The sequence below is a fragment of the Enhydra lutris genome, unplaced genomic scaffold (genome assembly GCF_002288905.1).
Source record: "Enhydra lutris kenyoni isolate GAN:26980312 unplaced genomic scaffold, ASM228890v2 scaffoldscaffold45, whole genome shotgun sequence".
Taxonomy (NCBI): domain Eukaryota; kingdom Metazoa; phylum Chordata; class Mammalia; order Carnivora; family Mustelidae; genus Enhydra; species Enhydra lutris.
Genome location: NW_019154129.1, coordinates 11422615 through 11441982, shown reverse-complemented (window position 1 = coordinate 11441982; position 19368 = coordinate 11422615).

Sequence of the window (19368 nt, the reverse complement as noted above, 5' to 3'; positions counted from 1 at the left end):
CTTGGTTTCCGCTGGTCTGTGATCACCATTCTTTGCCAGGCCTAGCTCCAGATGCCCCTAGAGGAAGCCTTGCTTGATTAATCCCACAAGACCTGCTCGCCCCAACTCCTCCCCCACCCCTCAGTTTATAACACAGTGGAGTTGTTTTAGATTCCCAAGGCTCCTTCTGATCTAATTGTCTCCAGTTTCCACACCCTTCAGATTTCATCTCGGAGACTGACAACTTCTTGTCTGTATGGTTGTCCTGGCTGTCAGGCTCCATGTTTTGTTGTGTGAAATACAGTGAAACTCTCTACTTCTGAATATGCCAATTTGTCTTTCATAATGCTCCAGACAGGATTAGAGCAGAAGTTTGCCTTCCGATCTGCTGATAAAGCAAAGGCCTATTGCGTGAATACAAATATGGGTGAGCTTATCAGTTATCTACTGCTGAGTAACAAATTACCCCCCAAACTTAGCAGCTTAAAATAACAAACATTTACTGTCTCATGGTTTCTTTGGATCAGGAGTTGCACACTGGCTTAGCTGATGTTCTGCCTCAGGATCTCTCTGGAGTTAGGATGCCAGCTGGAACTGTAGTCCCCTGGGAGCTTGGCTGGGGAGGACCCCTTTCTAGACTCACACATGAGACTGGTTGGGCTGAGAGCCTCAGGTCTTCCCTGGCTGCAGGCTGGAGACGTGAGTTCCTCGACACATGGGCCTCTCCAGAGGGCAGCTCATAGATTATCAGCTTTCCTTAGAGCAAATAACTGAGAGAGGACACCGAGAAAGAAGGTGCAGGTCTTTTGTAGCCGAACCTTGGAAGTGACATCTCATTTCTTCTCCTGTATCCCTTTCATTAGTAGCAAATCAGTAAGTTCAGCCCAGACTTGAAGGGATTGTACAAGGGTGTGAATACCAGGAGGTGGGGATCCTTTGGGACCGTCTTAGAAGTTTCCTACTGTAATCAGAGTATAAAATGAAGTGGTTGGTAATAATGATGTCATTACAGAAATTAAGTGCATATCAAATGCTCAGTACCATAATCAGAGACTTACATGGATTTTATGATTGATCCCTCAGTATAACACAAGGAGGCAGGTGCCACTGTCTCCATTTCATAGATAAAGAAATTGAGGCTTATAGAAGCTAATTAACTTGCTCAGGATGTCTGACTCTGGAACCCAGGTTTTTGACCAGGTGGCCCTGTTGCCTTTGAACTACTGTGAGGGGTTTTCTTAGATACCGTCAAGAGCTTCAGAAGGGATTGTGCCCTCTGGGGGAACACAAGAATGAAGAAGGGGTTGAGGACAGACCTAGAATTGTGGTCATGTGGCTTTTCTGTCACTTAACACTGTAACCTTATGGATGTCGTTTCCTCTTGGACCTCATTTTCTCTCTCTGGAAAGTGGAGATGATCATGGTTCCTACATCCTAAGATTTTTTTTTGAGAATTTAAAGAGGCAGCACAAAGTTCCCAGTTCCTAGTAGGAATTCCTTATGAGCTAGTTTTGCCTTCTCCCTGTTTCCTGATAATTTATTCTAATTCTGATAATTCTTTTTTCTCCCCTGAAGCACTTCCTCTAAGAATTGCTTTATTCCAGTCATTCTTTAAAGTAGTAACACTTAAAATCCTATAAAAATGCTGTGCAACGCAGACTGCCTTCCCTCTGGGGAGTCCCAGCATTGGAGACTTGACTGTAGAACTGTCAAAGTGATTGAGGCTAACTTTGGGTTCCATCCAGGGTCATCATACTTCCTCAAACTGCCCATGCTGGAGAGAGCATTTGGAGAGAGGAACAAGAGTTTCCGTGAAGCTTCTTGTTCTCCATCTGACCTCCAGCTTTGGATGTCTTGTCTTCTGAGCGAGGAGAGAGGAGCCAAGGGGACTAGTGTGAGCCTGTATTCCTACTAGCCATCAGTATTCAGCCCCATCCCTATTTAGAGTGAATGGTTTCAAGTATGGACTCCCTGGCATGGGCAGACGGGGAGCTGGAGGAAAGAAGGTTTGGGCAGATGGCAGCAGGTGCTTGGAATGCCCAACTGCCAGTTATCTGTCAGGTCTTCTTGATTTGGAGGAAACTCTGCTCTGCTCAGGGAATTGCCTGGAGTGTCTCTATCTTCCCTGGTCAGTCTGTCAGCTGGTTCTCTCTGTCTGTCTCTCTCCCCTCTCCATCTCCTCTGCCCACCTCTACCCATGAGCATACACGTGCACGTGTGTGTGTGTGTAGGTATGAGAGAGAGAGAGAGAGAGAGAGAGAGGAAGAGAGAGAAAGAGAATGTGAGTGTCCTTCTGGTTTTATTGGATCAGTCCCAACAGACAGAGAAGACGTGGCCAGGACTCCATGCCCTTCTCATATTTAAGCATGAAAGAAACATTGGTAAGAGTCGGGTTTTTTTTTTTTCTTTCAACTTAAATTTTTCTTCAATGGGTTCTGGGGATTTAAGAATAAAATCCAAAACTCCTTTATTTTGCTTGATGGACCCGGCAACATCAGAACCCCTTTAATCTTGTCAGCCTCATCTCATACCTCATTCTCTTCATCCCAACACTCTTGCCTCTTGCCTCAGTGGAGGCAATTTAGGGTCCCCAAAGTGCCTCCAGGCCTTTGCACAAGCTTGGTCTTCTCAGAATGCTTTTCCCTAACTTCTCCCTATCCCTTTACTGTTAGAATTCCTGCTCATCACTCAGGGCTCAGCTTAGGTGTCCCTTCCTCAGAGAAGCCTTCCTGGAGTTTTCTGATTGGTCAGACTTTGTACTACATGCTTGCAAAGGTTTCTTTGTTACCCCTTTCCATCTTGGAGGCCAATGAAGCTCTGACTAATTGCCTGTCTAGAGTCCAACTGCCCCACTGGATGAAGGCTCACTGAGAGTGGGGATAAGGACCATTTTGTTCTCTACTGTTTCTTGAGTTCTTAGCTCAGGGCCTGGGAAAGAGAAGATGCTCATTTATTTATTTTATCGTGCAAAAGAATGAAGTGGAAGAACTTAGAGGGAGTTTAACTTGGGAAAGGGAAAAACTTGGATGGAGGGAGGGAGCCAAAGATCTTACAGGACCTGGCAGCATGGATTGGTTCTGGGCCACTGTGGATTATTGGGTAGAACCTCAGGATGAGGTAGGCTTGGGCCCTTTTTGCTCTTCTAAAGACTCAGGTCTGAATGGTCTGGGCCCGTTTCTTCTGGGATGTTTAGAGACTGTTCTGGGGAAATGGAGGCATTAGAGCCAACATTACTATCCCTGGGGTTGTCTTGTGTGCTTGAGACAACAGCGTATGGAGGAGTCTAAGAAGCAAGACTGGGGTGACAGTTATGTCTTTCGAGCTGCCAGAGCTCAGGTCTACCTTGCAGGCACAGCTTTATCAGACCTCTCCTTGTCCTCGGTGTCCTATGTCTTTGGTGTACATTATCTCCTTGAAATGATGACTCTAAAAAAAGGGATGATGATGATGGTGATGGTGGTGACAGTGGAGGTGATGGTGATAGCGATGTTGGCGATAATGGATGATGGTAGTGTGATAGTGTCGCTAAAACTCAAGTGCTGATTTAAATGTCCGTACTCTGCCAAGCACTTCAAACACGTTATCGCCTTTGGTCCTTGAAAAGATATTTTCTGGTAGTTTCCATTTTTGGTATTTACAGTTTCATAAAGAAGACACCATAATACAGAGCGGTCACCTAATTTGCCTAAAGCGGCACTGCTAGGAAGTGGCAGATCTGGGTCTGATTTCCAGTTCTGTAAGCAGGATAGGGAGAAGGTTGGGGATTTATGCATTATGAGAGTCTACATTACTGACAGCCTCCTACAGTTTTTTCCCTGACTTCTGTTCTCCTTTTCCTTGTCTGTGCTCCACTCTGTGCTTTAGGTGAACAGTTGGGGACCACGGGTTAAGTTGAGAGCTGTTAGCTTTCTTGGGAGAAGATAGAAGACAAGGAATTGAGCATAAACATCCTTAATGCCCAGGGCCTGCCCAGAGGGCTAGGATCTAAGACAGTGGCTTAAGTTGTAATACAACCGGATGAGTTAAAAAGCACAGTTCTGAAACTAAGCAGACTTGGGTTCAAATCCAACCCGAAGTCCTAACTGGCTGTGTGACCTTGGTCAAGATGATGTCCTTGTCTTTCAATGCGATTTCCTTGTCTGTGAAAAGGGGGCAGTGGTGCCTACTCATAGGGCTGTCATGCCGTGTAGTAAATCTGTTACATATTGGCTGGTGGTATTGTTATTGCTATTATTATCTTATGAGATCAGAGACGCTCAGAGGAGGGGAACTAACATTCCTTGAACTCTATTATGTACCAGTTCCTGACACAATGACTGCACTTGGCTCTTATATCAATCCTGCAAGATCAGTGATTTCCCTGTGAAGTAGATCACTTTCTAAGAGGTCAGATACCTTTCTCAAGGTCATGCAGCTAATTAAGCACCAGAGCCGGTATGTGGAACTCAGTCTGAGCTCCCAAGCAGTCTTCTTCCTTCTACCAGATCCGGGCATTCCAGGGAGCTGCCAGCCTTTTTGGCACTGCTGGTGCTAAATCCTAGCACATCTCATAGCCCAGAGCATTTGGAAGGAGGTCAGACTTAGGCCGGTGCCATTGTTTCCAACTGTTCTCTGTCTTGGTGCTGCCAACAGCCTTGACCTTGGCCAACATCTCTAGAATCAGAAGTCCATGAGCTGTAGCCACTGGCCTGGCATGAACTTGTCCCCTGCTTCTCCATGTGGCAGAGCTAGATGGTTCTAAGGAGATGGATTCCTACTACCCCTCTGTGATCACCTAGTATTGTGAGTCAGGGAAAGGACTCCCTCTCATATTGTCTATTTCACTTTGGTAGAATTAACAGCTACTGATTACATTCTAAGCCAGACACCACAACCGCATGAGGTGAGCGTTATCACCTCCTTTCACAGGACAGAAAATGGAGTTTAAGTGCTGTGTTCAAGATTACCTGGCTAGCAATGGTAACACTAGGACTTAACCCTTAACCCAGGTTGCCCTGACTCTTATCCACAATGCCCTTCTCCGTGTGAGGCAGAGAAAAGGGCGCTGAGAACTCAGCATTGCTATCCTGAGCTCTCTTCCAGGTGGAATTGTTTTGGGACGCTGAGAGCTTCTGAGAATGGATTTTCTAGCCCGCTGAGGTACTGAGCTGAGGGCTGGCAGAGGTGAGCCAGGCCCTGCCCTGGCTCCTCCAGGCACTCAGCCTATGAGCTCAGAGCAGCTGCTGCTCTCCAGGCAGCCCTGTAACTTCGGGGAGGCTGGACCAGCCAGATTCCAGTTAAAGCTGGGAGAGCAGAGTTCATGGGGCTGCCGCGCCCCCTGCAGGCCATATGCTGGCATTGCATCCACCTCCACACTGAGCTTTGCTTTTTAATACACTTAAAAAAAATCTTGAAGTATAGTATACACATATAAAAGCAGACAGTCTCGAGCGTACAGTTTGATAAGATATCACACGATGACTATATCTGGGACATCAGCACCCCAGAATCCCAGCACTGACTTCTAATGCCATAGGTTAATTTCGCCTATTGTGAACTTCATATAGATGGAATCACACGGTATGTGTTTTTATATCCTCTTTTGCCCACAGGAAACGCATACATACATTTATCCAATGATGTATACTAGAATGTTTTAGCAGCACCACTCACAGTAGCCCCAAATCATTGGCAGAGAATGGGTAAAATCATCGTAGTGTATTTAGGCAATGGAGCTCCTACAGTGATCAGAGTAGATTAACAGCTGCTATGTGTAACTGCTCTAAGGAATCCAAATTCTGCTTGGTGTCCCCATGCCTTTCCGACATGTCCCAGGAGCTGTTCTGGCAGCCCTGAACTAGACCTTGAGAGGAGTGCCTAGGATGTTCTCAAACTGCTGTTGTGGGCCCAGCCAAAGTCAGTATGGGAGCTGGTCCGTGAGGACTGCTCTTGCACTATAAACATCCTATAGTGCAATTTTTCTTAAGCCTACTGTAAATTAGAATCACAGGAGCTTTAACAACCAAAAACCAAATGAAAAGTGTTGCCCATGTCCCATCATCAAAGATTGAGCCATTTGGTCTGGGTAGGCTCCCAACATTATATATATATATATTTTTTAAAGCTTCCCTCATGATTCTAATGTGTGGCCAGAATTGAGAATTTCAAACTGGTTTTTGGCCCAGCAGCAACAGCATCACCTGGTTGCTGGTTGGAATTACAAATTCCTGGGTTCCATCTCAAACCTACTCACTTAAAAAACTCTAGGTGTGGGGTCTGGGAATCTGTTTCAGTGAGCCCTCCGTGGAATGCTGCTATACAGTCAAGTGGGAGGACCCCTGCATCACACCCTTTTCTCTCTGCAGATACTGAGGGTTTCAGCAGGGATTTGCTGGATGAGAAGAACTCAAAGATCATAGGCAGTCTGTTTCCAGCTCTGATTAAAACCTTTAATACCCATCTATTTTATCCCTGTTCACTTAATACTTCATGTGTGTCAGGCCTGGTGCCCACTGCTCGGTGTGTGACCTCATGGAATTTTCAGTCTAACGAGGGAAGAGACTGTCACATTAAGACATGATTGCGATAAGAACAAAGTACGTAATGCTAAGAATGCTTGGCTGAAGTGGGAAGTACCAGGCAGGTCTTCTCTGAAGGGTATAATCTCAGCTGAGACCTGAAAGTGAAGAGGACTTAACTGAGGAAAAGTAGAACAAAGAGCATTATAAATGGATAGAGAACAGCATTTTTGAAGGCCCTGTGGCCAGAGGAGCACATCTTTGCATTTTTGGTCAAATGAATGAGCCATTTGGATGAAATGACACTTACCTCCTGCTAAACCATCAACTGTCAAAGTGGGGTAGGGACTTGGCACTTTCCCTCTGACCTTCAAGCAGTGACCTTTAAGGGAGGAGAAAGCTGATCTTGATTGTCTCCATAGTCACTGTGGCAGCCTATTTACTTCTTTCGACCTTGTAGCATAGATCAGGGATTGGTATACTATGGTCCATGGGCCAATCTGGTCCATTGCCCTTTTTTTTTTTTTTTTTTTTTGTAAATAAAGTTTTACTGAAATACAGCCATTCCCATTCACTTATGTATAGTCTATGGTTGCTTTCACGGTATAATGGAGTTGAGTGGGTGTGTTGACTCTTAGCCTCGATGATTCTTAAAACTCAGATCCCCAAAACCTTCAGTGTTGCTCCGGTCTTCTTGCTCAAGACAAACCCTCTTTCCTGTTTTTTTCTCCTCCTGTAATAGCTATCTGTACCTTAAGGTAAGAGGACTTAGAAAGAATGAACTTCTATCTTGAATATCACACACACACACACACACACACACACACCATTGCCTCCATCAGCCTAGAAAAACTTGGCAAAGTTGCCACCCCTGTTGGCTTACCCCAGTGCTGATCGAGTTAACAGAATTTTTTCCACAGACGCCCAGGTTGGGTAAATGTAATAAGAGCTGAGAGTGAGGACAATACTGATCTGGGCAGATTGATAGATCAGCCCAGATTCCTCCCCAGTGAAGCCCCTCTGGGTGTTGATGCAGCAATATGTTTGCCTGCTCTGCTTATTAAAGTTTAATATTTGAAAACTTATTTTTCGTCTTCCATCAGAGATCTTCTTGAACACATGAGGTAACCACACTAGAGACTGATTAAATCTTTCTTTTATTCACAAGGGTTTGAGGGAAGGTGTTTCTGCAATGGTAGCCAAAATATAAAATTAATCACCCTGTCTTATTTGTGACTTTTCCAAAAGAGACGGTGGAAGAGGAGAGAAAAGAAAGAAAATAGAAGGATTTCAAAGGGCAGAGATAAGTAGCCTTCTCATGAGGCTTCGGGAAGACTTGAGTGAGGTGATAGACTTCATGGTGGGACAAAAGATGGGGCCCCAGTACAATGACACTGTGTTCTGTTCTCTATTCTTGGTTATGTGCCTTGGTGTCCTAAGGCAGAGGGATGAGTCCTTGTCAGAAGTCCAAAAGGGAGCTGAGTCTGAACTCTCAATACGCTTTCTTCCCACAGTTCTATGCCATCTCATTGGTGAATCTTGTCCTCATTGAAAACCTTCTTCCCTAAATCCAGATATTTGGATTCTAATCTTGCCATTAGAATCTGCAGAACATGTGACCTTGAGCAGAAACTTGACTTGTGTGTCAAAGGAGAGCTGTCAGACCCTGACCTGCCTATGTCAGGGAAAGCATGACCAAACTGAGCACTAGATGTATCCTTGCTTTCTTTACACATGCACAGAATGTGGCAGTGATGAATTATTCTGGGGGTGTTGATGGATCTTGGGTAGGTGCCCAAGATCTTACTCTGAGAGTTCCTGCTTTGGAGTGCATAGGAGAGCTGATGACAAGGGCTGTGGTCAATGGAATGGGGGATGTAGTGGACAGAAGGTCTTTGCCATGGGCCCTCCACTGAGGTCTCTTAGAGACAGCATGTTCCTGGGGCCTGTGAGCCAATGGCAGAGGAGACCAATCCACTTGGCAGTCACTGGGCATGTTTGGGTGGTGTTAAGGGATTAAGAGTAGTGGACATGGGGTTAAGAAGGATCATGATGAAAGCTGACTCTGCTGGTAGTGCACTGGGAATTTGATGCCATCTCAGTCCATTTGGGCTGCTGTAACATAATGCCCTAGACTGGGTGGCTTATAAGTAACAGACATTTATTTCTCTTTTGGTGGCTGGGAAGTCCAAGATTGTGGCAGCAGCAGATGGGGTGAAGGTGAGGACCTCGTGTCGTCTTACTGTGTCCTCATGGGGTAGAAAGGCTGAGGGAACGCTTTGGGTCTCTTTTCTAAGAGCAGTAATCCCAGTCATGAGGACTCTTCTCTTATGACCTAAGCACTTCCTCAAGATCCCACCTCCTAGTATAATCATTTTGCAGGTTAGGATTTCAACATACGAGTTTGGGAGGACAGAAACATTTGGTTCATTGCAGGTACCCAATAGCTTTTGGTCGCTGGGCATCTAGGGTGGGCCAGTTGAGAGATTTCAGAGAGAAGGATGGGTAAAGTTGATTAAAAGCCCCAACAGCAATATGGTCCTAGACTAACCCCTCTCCCTGCCTGTTCATTATGTTCCAAAAATACTCAGTCTCCTAGCTCCCTGTAAGCATCTTTCTTTGCTTATTTTCTCTACCATATCTTCCCATGTCTGGCTCCTTTTCACGATTCAGTCTGGTCTCAGACACCCCTGTCTCTGACAGACCTTTCCATCTACTCCGACCTCTCTGGTCACACTGCATTTCAGCACCCAGTTTTATCCCTTCATCTCACATATCACAATTGGTCATTCTGCTACTTACGGTTCCTCCTGATGGACGTGTGGGAACAAATGAGGATCTATCTTGTTTACCGCTTTTGACCACACGGCTGGTGCAGAGTGAGCACCCAGGATGTGAATGGGAAGTAGCAGGGATCACTTTTGGGAGAAATGGTTTTGCTTTGAACTCCCTGCTTTGCTAGAGAGTTTGGTGGTTATTATATCTTTATTTGCAATTGGTTGCTTCATCCCTGTGTTGCAACTCATTTCAAGTTAGAGATCATTTTCAATTAAAAAGCACATAAACCAAAGCAAAGCACTAATACATTTCTGCTCAGCAGAAAGACCCAGATCATGGATTTTATCATTTGCCACCATTGATTTTCCATGAGTAATAATTACATTTTATACACAACATCTGCACTAAGTGATATTTATATGTGCAATTATCTGGAGTAACTCTTAATGTTAAAATATACTTCTTTAGGGAGGGGTATGTTGAGCAAATTGAATTTTTTTTACTTTTGCCATTGCTTTTTATCCAGACAATGCTCATTCTCATATGAAATAATAATTTAGCAATCAGAGCCTGAAATGGTTTTATAAATGAAGTTTGAATTGACATTTCTACCAGCTGGGATGGTAATTTTCAGCTTTCACCAGGGTTGGTGAATTTAAATCCACTCCTGAAATTTACTTTGCTCTTATTATCTTTGAAATCCTCTGGGGTTTTTACTCTGATAACACAGGCACTTCTTTCATCATGCTGGGTATTGTCCCTCTGTGAAGTTCTTGGCAAACCTCCCTGCTCTTTAGCTTGGCATTCAAGGCCTCTTGCAACTGACACATTTTTTGTAGATTCAGAAAGTACTTGTGCCTCACCTATGTACCTTGTGTTCCATGCGCTGGGAATTCAATGGGGAGGGAGACCGGATTTCCTGCTCCCCTCCTGGAACTTGCAGTATGGCTGGGGAGACAAACAATTAAGAAGCAAATTTAAGCAGAGTTTACAGATTCCGAGAGTTGACCCAGGAGAAACAAGGTGTTGAAATAGTTTGGGGGGAAGGATGATTTGGATGGGTGGGTGGTCGATGAAAGCATCTCTGAGAAGGTAGCGTTTCTGAGCAATAGAAAGTATTTGAGTAGCTAGAGTGAGTGAGCCCGAGGAAGAGCAGTCAGAGGCCAGACCCTGGAGGTCAGTGAAGGTCTTGTTGAGAATTGAATTTTATTTTAAGAACAGGAATTGGGAACATTTAATTGGTGGTGGCATTGGGTGAGTGTTAGTCATTGTTCACTTTGTTTAATTTGTGATTTTAGAAGGTCACACCGGCTACTCTGGGAATGCGTCTGGGGTTGGGGAAGAAAGATGTAGCACAAGGGAGATCATTTGGGAGGCTGTGGCTGTTTGGGCAGGAGATGGGGGTAACTTGGGCAAAGGCTGTTGACAGTGGGGATGGAGAGAAGTGTAGGCATTTGAGAGATGGATACTCATCTTCTGATGTTCTCCTCTGACAGGTGGTCCCAGCAGATCATGCACATCATCTCAACATGGGATCATGGGTCTCATGCCCCTCACTCTCTACCTTACACATGGCTTCTTCCCCACATGCTGTCCTCAGGCTCCACAGTCTCTCTTCCATGACACCTCTGGTGATAGTGGGTCTGGTGGCCTCTATTTTTCAGAAATGCTAAGTTAGTTTTGGTGTTAGTTATTTAGCTAATTTAGTTAGTTCAGTGTTGGTATATATAAGTGGCTCCTGGGAAGCTCGATGAAATGCAGATTCTAGATCCAGCCCTCTGAGGATTCTGCTTTACTGTGCCTTTCCTGGCCCAGGGTCTGACTTTTCACAAACAACTCAAGTGATGCCAATGGTGGGAGCCCAGTCTGGCTCTCTTCTGTCCTCTACCATTTCAGTCAGTTTGTTTTCTCTTCTGTTCTAGATTTTAAGCCCTCTGAGGGTAGAGCCAGGTCGTATTTTATGTTTGCACCATCCCCCACCCCCATGCCCAGGTCTAATGCTATGCATTGAAGAGGTGCTCCATTATCTGTCTTCTTATAGATAGAAAAAGCAAGAGAAATTACCACTGTATGTTGTGTGGCTGGTCAGCCTATCCTGGCACAGATGGACTCACCCTCTGTTCCCTTTTGCTGGACTTGCTTTGCCTGGGTCTCAGATTCCTGCCCCCTTAAACCTGATAGTACTTATGATAGTTCAGGTCCCCTTTTTGAAAGTTTAACTCTTCACTGATGGACAAACAGAGGCTTAGAGAGATTGGATCACTTGACCAAGGGGCAAATGAAGAGTTGAACTGAGGGATCTCTGACTTTAGGATCCACCCTCCTAATAGCCACTCATCCTTTCCTTCTTGGATTTTTTAAAAAAATGTTATTTTATTTATTTATTTATTTATTTATTTACTTACTTACTTACTTACTTATTTGAGAGAGAGAAAGAGAGCATGAAAGGGGAGAAGCTCAGAGCGAGAAGCAGACTCCCCATGGAGCTGGGAGCCCAATGTGGGACTCCATCCCAGGACTCCAGGATCGTGACCTGAGCTGAAGGCAGACGCTTAACCGGCTGAGCCACCCAGGTACCCTCCTTCTTGGATTTAGACATGCCAGGTACCAATCTCTTGCTGTCTCTCCTCTCTCTGTCCTCACAATTCATTGGATCTGTCCCCAGGGAGAAAATAGTAGGTCTAGTCCCTCAAGTATCAACCCTTAAAATATTGGCAGGCAACTGCCAACATTTGATTTCTTTGACTTTTGCTATATGATGCATCATGACTTAGTTCTCTCCCACCTCTGGACACCTTCCCAGACACACCGTTATTAGCTATGGTCCCTCAGGGCATGGACCCACATTTGGATGCTCCAGGTCTGGTGCCATTGAGGTGGAATGGTCCTGTCAGCAGACGGCAAGGTAGCCTTTCATCCCCTGAGCTTCTGGGGCAGTAACTTCTTCCCCATACAGCTGATTCACAGGCTTGCTGCTCTACCTGAAGCCAGCGTCCGTCCTGTAGTTATGAGTTGCCTTTCAGATTGCCTTGTTTGCTCCGTCTTACCTACCTCATCCTGTCCCAGTCTTTGAGAAATAGACTATAAAGACAAGAAACATGTGACGAAGAGAAGTAACATCCCAGTGGTTTCTCTCAATGGCCAGCCATTGTAATTTTTAATATTTTTCCAACATTTGCTTTGAACATTACATGAGTCTTACAAATGAAAACATGATTATTCATTTCCCAGCCAAGCAGACTCCCAAGTTTCTAAATCAATAAATAGCCGAAGAACTATATGTTTGCCCTGTCCATCAAATGAAAGGGTTGGTTAAGGGTGGAGGGAGGGAGGCAGGGTGAACCCTGCATGTTAAGAAGGTTGTCTCTGGAGGCAAAAGGGGCTGGGTTCAAACCCCAGGCTGGCTTTGTCTAAGTTCCTAAACTGCTCAGAGCTTCGGTTTTCACATCTGTGACATGCAGGCCCTAATAACCTCTCCTTCCTAAGTTGCTGAAATGTTAAATGAGATGGTGCCTGCAGATCTTTAAACACAGCGTGTGGTACATGGTCAGTGCACAGTGAATGCCAGTCTGATTATTGTCATTACTGGGAGAGACAGGCAGGTGATCAGCAGTGGGGTGAGCAGAAGGGGGCTATGGGCTTGGCTAAAACAGCAGAGGTAACGAAGAGGGGCTTTTCAAAGGAGGGGGTGAATGAGATGGTGCAGAGGGCAGCAGTGTGGGCAGAGGGATTGGAATGTCCTCAGGGCATCAAGAGAGGTCTTGATGCCCTTCAGTCCCATAGGGCAGAGAGCTGGTCTTCCCTTCCATTTGGTGTGTTCAGTGGATGGGGCCCCTTCACGGGAGGGGTGGGGAGAAGGCTCTTGAATCTTTTCCCCAAGCCTGGCCTGAGGGTATGGGAAGGTCTTCAGTGTCAGATTGCAGACTTTGGCTCCTGGTGCTCCATTTCTCCCCTGAAGTGTCCTGCTCTGTGTCTCCAGGTCTGGCTGGAGACATGCCTTGTGTTGCAGCTGCTGTAGGTGGCAGCAGATGCCTGACAAAGCCCGTCTTCTTTCTAGGGCGACAAGAGTGGAGGAAATGTAATCAGGACCCGGTAGCCTCCAGCCTCTGTTATCTCCATAGTGGTTAGACAAGCTGAGGGGGTTAGAGCAGGCAGCAACCGTATTAGCAGAATTCTCTATTGAGTTACAGCCCTTCTGCAGACGTCTGCGGAGTCTGCCGCGTGGGGGAGCCTGTCCCCGAGAGTTGGATCTTTTATCAGATCGAATTGTGTTGGCCTCAGGGGACCCTGAGAGATAGCCAGAGTAGGAAGACCAGGGCACAGACGCTGAGACGGATTAAGACCTTGACAGACCCAGTCCCAGAAAAGATGACTCCCCGCTATGGGTCATGCACTGAAATGCAGCAAAGGTCTGTCCTTGGCCACGACAGGTGCTTCAGTTATTCTATTTACAAGTGTCAAGTACACACATCTCTCCTAAAGTATTTTCTCCTTTTTCCCTGGTGCCCCACGGAGTGTTTAATTTGCTTATCAGTCAGGGGCAATATAGCCCAGTCTGCCATTTGCTGCTGTGTGACGTTGGACAAGAGAATTAGCCCCTCTGGGCTGCAGTTTCCTCCTCTGTGAAGTACCTCACATGTCTTAGCTCTTACTTTTGTTCTTATGGGAGGATCTGAAAAGACATTTGGTTTTGTGGACAAAAGAGAAGTACCTACGTGACGTTGTCCTCCACTCCCTACCCCACTAACTTACTTGTTTTTGTAGCAACTTCACTGAGATCTAATTCACATACCACACAATTCACCCATTTAAAGTGTACAAGTCTTTGGTTTTAAGTGTATTCACAGTTGTACAACCATCACCTCAGTCAATTTTTTGAACATTTTCATCACCCTCAAAAGAAACACATACCCTTTAGTCTCCCACTCTCCATTGCGCCTGGCCACACATCTACTTTCTGTCTCTGGATTTGCCTATTCTGGACATTTCCTGGAAAGAGTCCCTTCTTTCTTTGCTGGGGGTCAGCTATGCCCCTCGTCTCCATCATAGCAAGGGAAGCTGACTTATCCATTACCCCTGGGGCTGGTTTGGGGCTGCTTCCCCAGCCCCCTTCTCTGATTCAGAGGGGACGGTGGTGGAGAAAACTTGTCAGCCAGGCCTCGTTGCTCACAGCACAAGCAGCTTGGCTCCAGATTACTCATTTCAAACTCAATTTGTGGCTCTGCCAAGAGCAGCAGAATCCCCAGAGCATGTAACCCGATTACTCCCACCCCTGTCCCAGGCCCCGGAGTCTAGAGCACACAGCAGCCAGTCTCCCAGGACTGACAGCTGCCCAGCGAGCCAGGGCCTGACAGGAGCCTGCTGGGCCTCCGACTCTGCTCGGAAGTGCCTGCCTAGCCTGGCCCCGGGCTCCTGGATAACAAGGAGAGCCTTGGCTTTTGTCTTCAGGCCACTGAGACAGTTTCCTGCTGCGGGGGCCAGTGGTCCTGATTGTTCTGATAACAAGCTTGGCCAGACTCACTGTCCACATCAGCAGAATTCTAAAAACGCCTCCTTTCATGGCCTGGGTCTGAGCAGGCTCTGGGTTAAGCCCTCTATGTGCATGGTTCTTTGTGGAACCCCAGCACTGTGTCTAAGACAGAGAGCCCCTATGGGGTCTATATGAAGCAAGCCAGGCACCTACACAAGCAGGTATACTGTCCCCCATTTGCTGAGCACTTACTGGGTGCAGGCGCTGTGAAGGTGTTGACTTGTGTAACCTTCCCCACAACTAGATGGGTAAAGAACAATGATTGGGTCCACTTACAGATGAGGATGCTGTGGCAAGGTTGGAGCTCAGATGAACCAGACACTGTGACCGAAGGGTACATGCTGACCCCAGCAAAGATGGAAGAAAGCCATTTCTATGAAGCATCCAGACCTGGCAAATCCATAGGGACAGCGTGTAAATTAGTGGTTGCTAGGGGCTAGGGATGATGGGGCACTTGGTTGGTGATAACTAAAGGGCACAGGGTTTCTTTTGGCTGTGACTGTTCTAATATTGTGCAGATGGTTGTGTAACTTTGTGACTACACTAAAAACCACTGAGTCATACACTCTAGATGGGTGAACTGTATGGTAGATGAATCATATCACAATAAAGCTATTAACAAAAAAGAAATGAAGAACTGACGTTGCAGGCTGCAGGCTACGTAAACTTTTGCTATCACCCCTTAAACCCCAGTTAAAACTTAAAAAAATTTCATTTTCATATTTGACCCAAGGGTCATTGGGGTAATCCTGAACTCTAGATGGCCGGAACTGTTGGATCAAAGCCTCAATTTGCCCTGCTCTGTGCCTGTTGTCCTGTTTCTCCTGTGTTGCCACTTACAAAATCCCAGGGAATATTTTGTCTTTCAGATGCAGCTCCGCATTTCTACAGGGTCGGGAAGAGTCTGGGGTGGTTTTAATCCATCCAGCTGGTACTTACGCTGTACTTGGGAGTCTGAGACTTGAGGGACCATCTACGTGAGTGGGCAGAGACCCTCAGCCTGTGGTCCTCTCTCCTTTGGCAGCTCTTGCTCCTACAGTGGTGTAGCTTTTGGGAGAAGTCTGCTCATAATCAGTCTCAGGTCCTGTGCTGAGTGCTACCTCACCTGCATGGGTTCCTGCATCGGCTTTTGCAGAGAGGGTGCCTGTCCCCTTTTAGTCCTGAATTGTATGACACAAGACTTTCTTACATGAAGGGCAAGAGAGAAGAAAATCCCATTCTACCACTTAAAAAAAAAAAATTTATTTATTTTAGAGAGCGTGCAGTGGGGAGGGGCAGGGGAAGAAGGAGAGAGTCTTAGCAGACTCCCGGCTGAGTACAGAACCAGATGTGGGGCTCAGTCTCAGGACCCTGAGATCATGACCTGAGCTGAAACCAAGAGTTGGATGCCTCTCCACCGCACTATTGAAGCCCATGGCTTTTGAGGGGCTGGTTGGGAATTCTCTGTAGCGGGGTATGGTGCATTCTTCCCAGAGTTTGGTCCAGGGGTCCGGGTGTGATACCGGATGGGCTGAAACCTCAGTTGGCTGGGAACGATCTGCCAGCAAACCAAATTACTGCATCACATCTCTGTATGCTGGAGACCTTTTCTTACCCTCCCTCTCCCCTCTGGCCTCAACTATGGCTCCCAGACCTGTGTGCATTCCATTTGGGGAAGGAGGGAATATATTGCCTGAATTTCAGGCTGGCTCTGGGAGTCCTGGGTCCTGAAACACAACCAAGAATGAGAATGAGGAGCTCTGCCTTTGTTTTTGAGCCTACACGGTTTTGTGTACCACGGGTCTGCTGACCTGGCTTTGGAATCAGTAATGTGCTGTCTCCCCTAGCGTGCTGGAACTCCAAACCCTCGCATGTCGACCTTCCTGCATTCAGACTGTGCCTGCACAATGTGCTTGGGCAACATGTCTATAAAGATGCTGGCAGTGGTAGGTACATAGATTTAGGGTGGATGGATGCTGCTCATAGACCCTCTGCCCAGTCTCTTCTTGGCTTTGTCCTTTTTTGTCCCCATGGACTCAATCTCTCGTCCTCCCTCCCCCAGTATCCTGGACCATTCTTTCTTGGTTTTGTCCCAGTCATCCAAGCCCAGGTAGGCGAAGCCAGACCAGAGGAAAACAAACAAATTACAAATGTCCCCACTGCAAAATGAATATAAATAAGTATGCAGAGGCTTCTGCTCACCCACTGATTACTCACACACTGCTCCAGAGGCATCACTGGCGTGGCTCAGCTCCATGGAAGTTAATGATAAATTAAACCTATTAATCACCCCAGGCAGTGGGGCCAGCCTGAGCTTACACTGGGCAGGTAGGAGACGACACAGCAAGAAGGGGAGTGGGGGTGCATTACAACATCCTAGGGGTGAGGCAGCACCTTGATCTCTAAGATCCCCTCTTTGTTAAAGTGTTGTAAGTTCTACCCAATCTGTACTATTTGATACCCTGAATATTTTAGAAGCTGCCCACCTTGGGAGGGGGGCCTAAACCCTTCCACAACTAAAGATTATTTCACCATCTTCACACCCTCCCTTTGCATCCCCCCCTTCACTTGACACAGTCTGGCCTCCACCCCTATGTAGTTCTAGTCTTGAGTCAAAAATCCCTTCTCTGAGACCACCAGATCTAAGTCCTGTTCCTTTCTCCAGGTTTTCATCATAGTGGATCACTGGAGCTCAGCTGCCTGGGTTCAAGTCCTGGCTCTGCCATTAGTTGTGTGTAAGTTCTCTGTGCCTCAGTTTCTCCATTTTTCAAAGGGGATTGGTACGTAGCTACTTTGTAGGGTTTCAGTGAGAAGGAAGAGCACAAATTCAAATTAAGTCTTTAGAATAACACCTGGCACAGAGTAAGTAATGTTAGCTGCTGTGGCTTTTACCACCATGACTGTTGTTACTATTCCTGCCCTTATTGGGCATACCATTTGCAATGGTCAGAAGTCATCTTTCTTTGTAGGCATTGACTGTCTGTCATTGTGCTCCTGTCAGAATGTAAGCTCCATGAGAACTAGGATGTTGTCTCCGTTCTCCCCAGTTTCTCCACATGGGCATCCCATGTGGGTAATGAGTGGTAAATGTGTGGCGAATGAATGCACCAAGGAATTGGTGGGAAATGGTAGTGAATGGGCAACTTCCCAGAGGGCTGGAGTTGGGCAGGGAGATCCACATGCTCTATTTTGGGGTATGAAGATGACATCTGTTATGGGTTGAATTGTGTACCCCAGAAAGATACGCTGAAGTCCTAATCCCCTGTACCCGTGCATATGACCTTATTTGGAAACAGAATCTTTGCAGATGTAATCAATTACAATAAGGTCATACTAATGACCCCATCTTAATGATTGGGTTAGGGCCCACCCAACTCCAGTGGATGGTGTTCTTATTAGAGAGGAAATTTGGACACAGAAACATAGGGAGGACGGTCACATGAAGACAGAAATAGAGACTGGAGTGATGCTTCTGCAAGGCAAGGATTGTTGGGAGCCACTGGAAGATGGGAAGAGACAAGGGAAGGTTCTTTCTTATAGCTGTCAGAGAGAATGTGGCCTTGCTGAGACCCCGTTTCTAGACTTCCGTCATCCAGAACTGAAAGAGAATGGATTTCGTGTTTTAGGCCATCTGGTTTGTGGAGATTTGTCATGGCAGCCCTAGGAAACTAATACAGTATCCATGCATGAGCACAGTGTCCTGTGGGGGTGGGGAAGAAGTGGGAGTGGTAGCCCAGCTCAGCATGTTAGCTCGTTTTCTTTTGCTATACAACAACATTATACAAAATTAGCAGCTTAATGTAACACACTTTTATTATCTCACAGTTTCTGTGGGCCAAGATCTGGGCATGGCTTGGCTGGTTCTCTACTTTGAAATTTCCCAGGCTTCAATCAGAGTGTCAGTTAGGGCTGAGGTTTCATCAGAGTCTCAACTGGGTGGAGTTCCATCCCCCGTATCTCTAGGACTGAAAGCCTTGGTTCTGGGCTGGGATTGGTTGGGGGCCGTCCTCTGTTTCTTCCATCTCAACATGGCTGCTTGTTTCATTAAAGCCAGTGAAGGTGAGAGAGTCCCCAGCAAGGTGGACGTTGTGGTCTTCAAGAGGCATAATGACATTTGCCCTCTTTTATTCATTAGGAGGAGATCACAGGTTCTGCCCACACTTAAGGGAGGGGATTACACAGGGCATGACCCCCAGGAGCTGAGGATCGTGGGACCACCTCAGAGTGTGTCCTGCACAGTCAGGATGGCAAGGTGAGAGCTGGCCATACCACTGGCATCTGGTAGGATTGTGTTCCTCACAGTCAAGGAGACCTGGAGGCAGTTCCTATGGCAACTGGTAGCCTGGGGGATTCTTCCATGTCTCTCAGGCCATGGGAACTGTGGATCTTTGCACATTCCTCTCAAGCCACAGGTACCTATAAACTTGAGGGTCTTACTGTTAACTGAGCTTTTCTTTTTCTCTTAGTTATACCTTTACTCAATCAAATTGAGCACAGCTATATCTAAGGCACTGGGAACATGGCATAGAGCAGAAACAGGTTGAGTTTCCACCCTCAAGGTTTTAGAGTTCAGTGTGAGATTGAGACACGAAATAACTGCTTGCA